This window comes from Apium graveolens, chromosome 7 (assembly GCF_009905375.1).
Source record: "Apium graveolens cultivar Ventura chromosome 7, ASM990537v1, whole genome shotgun sequence".
Taxonomy (NCBI): Eukaryota; Viridiplantae; Streptophyta; class Magnoliopsida; order Apiales; family Apiaceae; genus Apium; species Apium graveolens.
The window spans coordinates 81556091-81564282 of NC_133653.1; the positions used below are offsets into that span (position 1 = coordinate 81556091).

Consider the following 8192-nt stretch of genomic DNA (forward strand, 5'->3'; position numbering starts at 1 on the left):
GTTAATTTATCTACAGATACACCTCGCTTGTGATTCCGACAGAAGGAGGTCCTTAATAGGAATATACTACCTCAATATGCTTCCTAGTCTCCCAACTAATGCCCTATTGAGTATATTTGTATGAGTTTACTACTGTGTTTCTTAGATAGGTACAAGAAGGCCAGCTCTGATACCCCTAACACTCCTTCAGTTTCAGAAGCCAGTGTTCAGGCGTATATTATCAGCAACATAACAAGTTAAGAAGCCTGAAAACTACCAGACACAAATGATTTATATTCGAAGCTAACAGATTTTCTTTTCTGGTTTAATTTGTATGTACTCTAGATGTTAATTTCCCTATGCAAAAAACACTACAGGAAATCAGGTTTAATTATGTAATCTAAGGAGTTATAACAAAACTTGGGCATTTACAAATACTCTAGATAGCATCACTAGTTTTGTCTGTACAAAATGTTCTAAAAAGAAAAGGTTGCCCTAATAAAAAGGAGAACCTCACAAAACCAGAAGTATCAACTACATAAAATGTTGATGATAGTTTGAATTTGACAGGTTTTATTGGATTCGGAGGATTTTAGGTTGTTATTCTTCTTGGCAAGTGACCCCTTTCACTTTCTATAGAACACCCTCACACTCTACATAAAAGGTACACAGAGGTACTTCAAAATGGAACAAATCGATAAACCTTCCTCCAGCTATGATGAACCAGCGCCAATGTGGAAGCTGGTTCTTGTTTCAGCCATTGCTGTTGGTGTTCAATTTGGCTGGACTCTGCAGCTCTCTCTACTCACACCCTACGTTCAGCTTCTCAAAATTCCCCACACCTGGTCTGCATATATTTGGCTCTGTGGCCCTGTCTCTGGCATGTTAGTCCAGCCAATTGTTGGTTACTACTCTGACCGTTGCACTGCTTCCTTTGGCCGTCGTCATCCGTTTATTCTAGGTGGTGCGTGTTGCATTGCCATTTCTGTTGTATTGCCATTTCTGTTGTATTGATTGGTTTTGCAGCCGATATTGGATATGCAGTTGGTGATGACCTGACAAGTAAGTTGAAGCCACGTGCCATTACAGTGTTTGTCGTCAGGTTTTGGGTACTGGATGTTGCTAACAACATGTTGCAGGGTCCATGGCCGGCCTTTCTTGCTGACTTAAGTGCCGGAGATACAAATCTCATGAGCAGGTCCAACACAGTCTTTTCATTTTTTATGGCTGTTGGTAATATCCTCGGGTATGCTGCTGGTTCCTATCAGAAGCTATACAAGATTCTCCCATTTTCGAAAACTGAGGCGTGTGATGTATATTATGCAAACCTCAAGACTTGTTTTATCATTGGTATATTATTACTCATGACCATTACCCTGGTAGCAATTTCTTTAGTAGAGGAGAAAAGACTGACACCTGAAGAAATTGAAGACGATGGCTCAAGTGGCAGTGTCCCATTTTTTGGTCAAATATTTGGTGCATTTATGGGATTGTCACATCCAATGGTGTTGTTACTAGTTGTGACATGTTTGAATTGGATTGCGTGGTTTCCATTTTTGTTGTTCGATATAGACTGGATGGGTAAAGAAGTGTATGGTGGAGTTCCAAATAAAGGCAAGGCCTATGATGCCGGAGTGCATGCAGGTTCATTGGGATTGATGCTTAACTCAATAGTCTTGGGACTTACATCTTTGGTCGTCGAGCTCTGCATACATGGTGTTAGTGCTCTGAAATTGTTGTGGGGGTTCGTCAACTTCATATTGGCGATAGGATTTGGTATGATATGAATTGTGAGCAAAGTTGCTGCTTCCCAACGCCAGTTTGGTCCTGATAGGGATGTTCTAACACCTTCTCCTGAAGTCAGGGCTGGTGCTCTTGCTATTTTTGCAGTACTGGGAATTCCTCTTGTGGTGAGTGCATAGTGTGGTTTGGTTATATGGAATTTAGGAGATCACATCAATATACGATATGCTAACAGCCACATTCTGGTTTCTTAATTATTCGATACAGGTGACCTATAACATTCCATTTTCTTTAGCATCCATATTTTCAGCTGGTTCTAAAGCAGGGCAAGGTAAAATTAGCTCTAAGCTTGTTTCAACACTTAAATGTGTAAATTGTAATTGTCTTTCGACTCTAATTAATGCAACATTTGATCTAAACTTGTTGAACATTCATTTACAGAACCTAAAAAACTTGTACCTTTTATTCTTTTCAATTGCATGATACTAAATCTCGACCTGTTCCTATCTGATTCAGGAGACCCTATAAATTTGTGTTGATGCAGGAGACCCTGTATCTTACAGTGAGTCTGATTGACAGGTTTTTGGCCATTGAACCTGGTTCGAAAAAAGCTCCAACTGGTTGGGATTACAGCTCTTCTTCTCGCCTGCAAGTATGAAGAAGTGGCAGTCCCGGTTGTTGAAGATCTTATTGTGATCTCTGACAGGGCATACAATAGAATAGAAGTCCTTGAAATGGTAATTTTAAAACTTGTTTTTGATTTATTTGCTCTGTATATTGAGTATGAGTGTTATCTTATACTTTATAAGAGAATATGTTTAAGTTATTGCTTATTATGTCTTAAAATGGTTAATTTTTGTTATAGGATGGAATCAGTGTTTTGAGTTTTATTGCTCGAGCAAAGTCTTGCTCAAGAAACCCGTAATCCTGACCATAGGCTACTTGCGTCGGTAAACAATCATAGGCGTCAACTAGCAACTAGTCTTGAGACAGTAAAGTGGTAGGTGAATGTCATGCTTTTTTTGGTGTTTTTCTTTGTTTCTGTTGTTTTAGGATAGTTATTTGTTACATCTGTTTTAATAGCTTGAAGTATTCTACAACAAAATTAATCTTCTCAAGTCTATCAAAAACTTATTATCATCGTACGGGACCAGAGGCTACAGGAGCTTTACTAAGGAGTGGGAAGATGCAGAAGAATAAGGGCGTTCCTCAAATGATATTTTACATGCTATTGTCGGTACCAAGTCAAAGTATTTGTATAGACAGTAGTAGAATATATGGATGGATATGTGTAGTACTTGATATTTGGATTAGATGAATCTGTTGTACCGGATGTTTGAATATTGGTTGTTAGATTTATAGATAACTGGTATTATGCAGTAATTGGTTTTGGTAGTTCATTGGTTTTTGGAATCTATAATTTTAAAATGTGCATTAATAAAACAGGTACAAACATCATTACAATGGAAAATGATATTTGTCAAAGCTTAATACATCAGTTGTAGTGGACCATTGACATCAGTAAAAACCGATGTTAAATACTACAACAAAAAAATTCTTAAAACAAAAAACTGATGTTATTAAGTATTATAGACATCAGTTTGTTACAAATAGACATCGGTTACCAATTAGGAACCGATGTCAAAGGTATTGTTAACATCGGTTTTTGATGAAAACTGTTGTTACTGGTACTAGTAACATTAGTTCATTGGTTAAATTGAAAGATTTTGCTTAGCTCACATATATTTAAACTGATAAAAATATCATATTATGATGATATATAAAGATTAGATATGCATGAGAAATTAAATATCAAGATATAGAAATCGGTTTTAAATAAAGGACTGATGTTATATGCTGTATTTAACATCAGTTTAAAACCTATGTTAATTGGGGGGTCTTTAACATCACCCACGAAGACAGCAGATTTTTTCATTCATAGACATCGGTTTTTAGCCGATGTCTATTGACATTTTTCTAGTAGTGTTTGTTAATTTTAAAACGATCATGATCCCATCATAAAGAGATTCTCAATTTTTTCTTGAATAAAATGTTTCAAAACAATATTCGTCAATGGTTTAATTTCAAGGTAGTGAGGGAGTCACAACGGTCTCGCTTAAAACCCACAACCTTACAAGTTCAATGAACTCGCTTTTGACAAAATTGCCCTATGTCGGAAATAAAGAATATTGGTATTTTATTTTATGTTTCATAAACACAAAAATCTCACAATCTCTTGTTCATTTTTAAAATCTTGAATCGTTACAGATTTTATCTTATTTAGCATGCATGGCATGGGTGTTGTATCTAATGCATACATCTTTAATCTAATTAAACATGAATCACTAAATTACTCTACACATATATTCATCATATGAGCATATATATATAAAGTGCAATAAATTAAACGTGGTTGGTTATGGTTTTATCCTATGTGATCTTCATCAAGCTAATGAAAAATATCTAGGTCAATCTAAGGTGGTAAATAAATACAAGCTAATTATAACACATCTTCTTTCTTCAGTCGTCTCTTCCTTGTATTGCTTTCTTTGATGGCCTCCATTGGAATTATCCTTCCTTTATCTTTGAATATTCATATCTTAATATACATTACAAGAATGAAATATAAAACCTAATCTAATGAACTTACAAGAAGAACTCGAGTTACATTCGAGATTTAATAACTACAAGATCAAATGACATGCAAGCCGTATTTAAAAAACCAAAACCATTAACCTAAGTTCATAAGTCATAGCCATCCACCATGCTCAATTAACATATAATAACATGTTAGAACACATAATATGATCTTAACATATCATAACCATAATGATCTAATCATAAAAAACAAATATGACAAAAATCAGAAAATTCAAAATTAAATCTGATAACATTAAATCGCAGATTACAAGGTCTAAACAGCGTCAAACACCTATCGAATAGAGTATTCGTTCTCGAAAATCGGACACCAGACCCATATTTCAGAGAATCCACAATATCTGATTCAGAATCCGTATCTAATTCAATTCTCATAATAAGAACAAAATCAGTATATATACAGATTATATAATCATCATATGATTATACAACTCAAATGCATGAATATCATATATTCAAAACATATACAAACATGTATATATATATATATGTAAACATAACAACATGTAAAATATACAAAATCACATACATAACAGTCATAACGGATTGTATACATGCTATCATCATAAAATCAGTAAACACATAAACAAATTAAACACTTTTCGCAAGTAGCTCTGATATCATTGAAGGGTTTCCAGCACATAAACGCAACGGAAATGGTGTAAAATTAAATTAAAACCAGAATAAAATTGAAACCCCCCAAGATCCATGTGAAAAATTTATATTTAATTCATAGACTAGATTTTTTACCTTAAGAAGCTTTACAAATTGGTTGACTAATGGAGATCCAAAGCTTGTTCAATCACAACGCATACCGCTCTCGCGATCTACGCTCTATTGGTATCTACACGAATGCTTGGACGTAAGGATTGGATGTGTACTAGCACAAAAGTCGTTTATTCTTACTCTCTGCATCTTCTCTTTTCGTGGATAGGGTTTTAGTAACAGTCTTACCTCCAAAATCAGCCACATAAGAGATATTATATAGAGGGTAGAAATACGAATTATAACTCTTAACTAATTAAGAGTTATTATTAATTCAAAATTCCTATTTGGATTATAATTAAGTCTCACTTAATTATTTAACAAATAAATTTCATAATTAATATTAGTCAATTTGAATATCATTATTTATTTAATTAATTACGTCAAACATAATTAATATTTTAAATAATTCAAATTACTTTAATTTAATTTAAATTAAATAATCCTTCAAGCATTCTTGTGTGTGACCTTATAGGTTATCATTACGTTGCCAGCGAATTTTAAATCTAATTTAAAATCGTGAAGAATGAGCGGCATCTATTAATACATCATTACAACCCAAGTAATAATAATTAAGTCGGTGATTGATTAAACCTTTCGTGAATAATGTACAATGTAATATAATTCCTTTAACCAAATATTATAGATTACACAACTATTAGAAATATAGTAAAAGAAATAAGGATGGCACACACAGTGAGAGCACAACTATTAAAGCTCCCTCATCCATTTAAGGGGAGCTTCCAACACTCACTTCTGAACAACAAATCTTAATCTCTAAATTTTTTCTTCACATACAACACTTGAATCCATTCCTCAAGTACAAACTCACTCAAATGACTTGGTTCAAGAAACCTTGCCCACCACCCAGACACCACAATCAGATGGTGAGAGGCTACTAGCTGGGGTAGACCTTGATGACACCATCAAAACCATGGGGGATTCATCAGTTTTTATTGAAGACCCCATGGATGTTACAAATGCACCTTCATGTGCAAATTAGCCTTCACAGGCTGTTAGGTTGGAGGGTAGTACTCTTGAGGGGGAGCTATCTAAATCCTCTCCAATTCCATTGGAGGTTCCTGTCCCACGAACAATTTCCTTCAAAACCCTAGCAGAAATTGCATTAGCAATAAATATTAGGAGTACAATTTCCAATGACCCTGTTATGGGAGAGGCAAGTTTTTCAAATTCATGTGACAGTGCTTTGCAAGAAGCAAAGGGGTTTGAGACTGGTGCATATGATAGTAACCCGGTCAAATCCCCTCCAATTCAATTGGAGGTACTCACTACATGTGAGGAACAATAACTTGTCATAACCAAAGAGCAATCTGTGAGTAAAACTGTAACTTCTGTCACAGGTGGTTCTGATCCTCAACATCTCAACCACACTTAATATCCCAATGGCTTCATGAAACTGAAAATTAACCTTCAACCATTGAAGATCTTAGGGTTGATCAGCTTGGAGGCCTTTCACAAATATCACAACAGTTACTCACATCCAACATGTCAAATCAGGACTATCAAGCTATCATGCTCACCTACCAGGCTGATGTTGAAGAAAATCAAGCAAAAATTATTGATAAAGCTGGTAAGGATGCTAACTGTGATGCTTGGATGGATAAGGAATTCGCCATTGAAATGGATAATGTGTTAGCTAAGTTCAGGGAGGAATACATCACCATTCTGGGAAGCAATGCTAGATCCCTAACTCCCCAAGAGGTGTATGATGCCATCAATGATGTCTACAAAGCTCAAATTAAGGCTTTCCATAATTTTGGAAAAGCATTTCAAATCACATTGAATGGACGTCAAGACAAGATTATGAGAATGGTCAGGGAAAAGATGGATCAAATCATCCCCTCTCAGACTGAGATCAAAAGCCAATTTAAAACCTTCTCAGAACAAATGTCAAGGTATGATCTCGGTGGGATTGATAAGAGTGTCACACAGGTGAAAAACTCATTTGTAGCCTTGCATAAGGTAGTTCAAGATCACATTAAAAACTCCAATGACACAAGGTGGAAGTTGGATCAAATGCACACTGCAAGATACACTCATTCAACTTTGGTCATGGATGAAATTCAGAAACATGTGCAAGCTACATTTGGACCATCTACTGCTCTCTCTACTTTAAGCTCCTCTCCACAAGACTTTCAAGGTCTTAAGACACAAGTAGCGTCTCTAGAGATCTCCAATGCATCTCTCAATGCTTAATTTCATGCTTTGACTTCTCTAGTCAAGAGTCAACAATCAGACATCAAAACCCTGGTGGATTCTCACAAGCATCTCCAAATGAAAAATTGTATTGCTTTGGGAGCCATTATGGGGAAACTCAACATACCACTGCCCTCACTACCTGAACAAATAAGGCCAGAAATTCCAATTCCCCTACTCATGCCTCTCACCAAGACTAAGGGGGAGATTGAGGCTAGGATTCAACAATATAGAGATGCTAAGGCAAAATCTAAACAGCCTATTAAGGTTGGTCAAAGCTCTTCTCAAGTTGATTTTGGAAAAGAAAGACTTCTAAAAGCTGCAGAAGGACCCAATCAAGATCAGGAATTCAATGACCTTCTTGCAGCACTAAGAGTGTCTCTTCAAAACAAATATGTAACCTGCAAGAAAGGTTTGGCCAAGAACATCAACTTCATAAGGGCAATGGTGGTGAAAATTGATAACTTTTTGGAGAAAAGGATTTTCATGAACATCAATGATGGTGGTGTCGACAGGTGTCTTCAGGTGACTCTCACAAATCTTCAAACTTTAAGAGCATCTGAACTGGATGTAATGATTGAAAGAGTGAATCCGGTTATTCCAGAAGACACTCAACTTCTCCAAGAGCTCAAAAAGGCACAGATATCAGCTTTTCTAGAAGCCTATCTATATACAAACCAAGGAGTAGTTTATGTATGTCCAACAACCAAACAAGCCAGACATCTGCTTGTTCCTAAACATTATGTCAGATCAAATATGAGGATGATCATGACTTTGCAGTCTGATCTAAAGTACAATAGAAACAAGAAGGATGAGGATGTGGATGTGGA

The 8192-nt window shown here is 35.7% G+C and overlaps 1 pseudogene; it reads left to right on the forward strand.

Annotated features, from left to right (window-relative positions):
- Positions 1-574: 574 nt before the first annotated feature.
- Positions 575-7362, forward strand: LOC141673794 (sucrose transport protein SUC8-like; annotated as a pseudogene).
- The last annotated feature ends 830 nt before the right edge of the window (positions 7363-8192 follow it).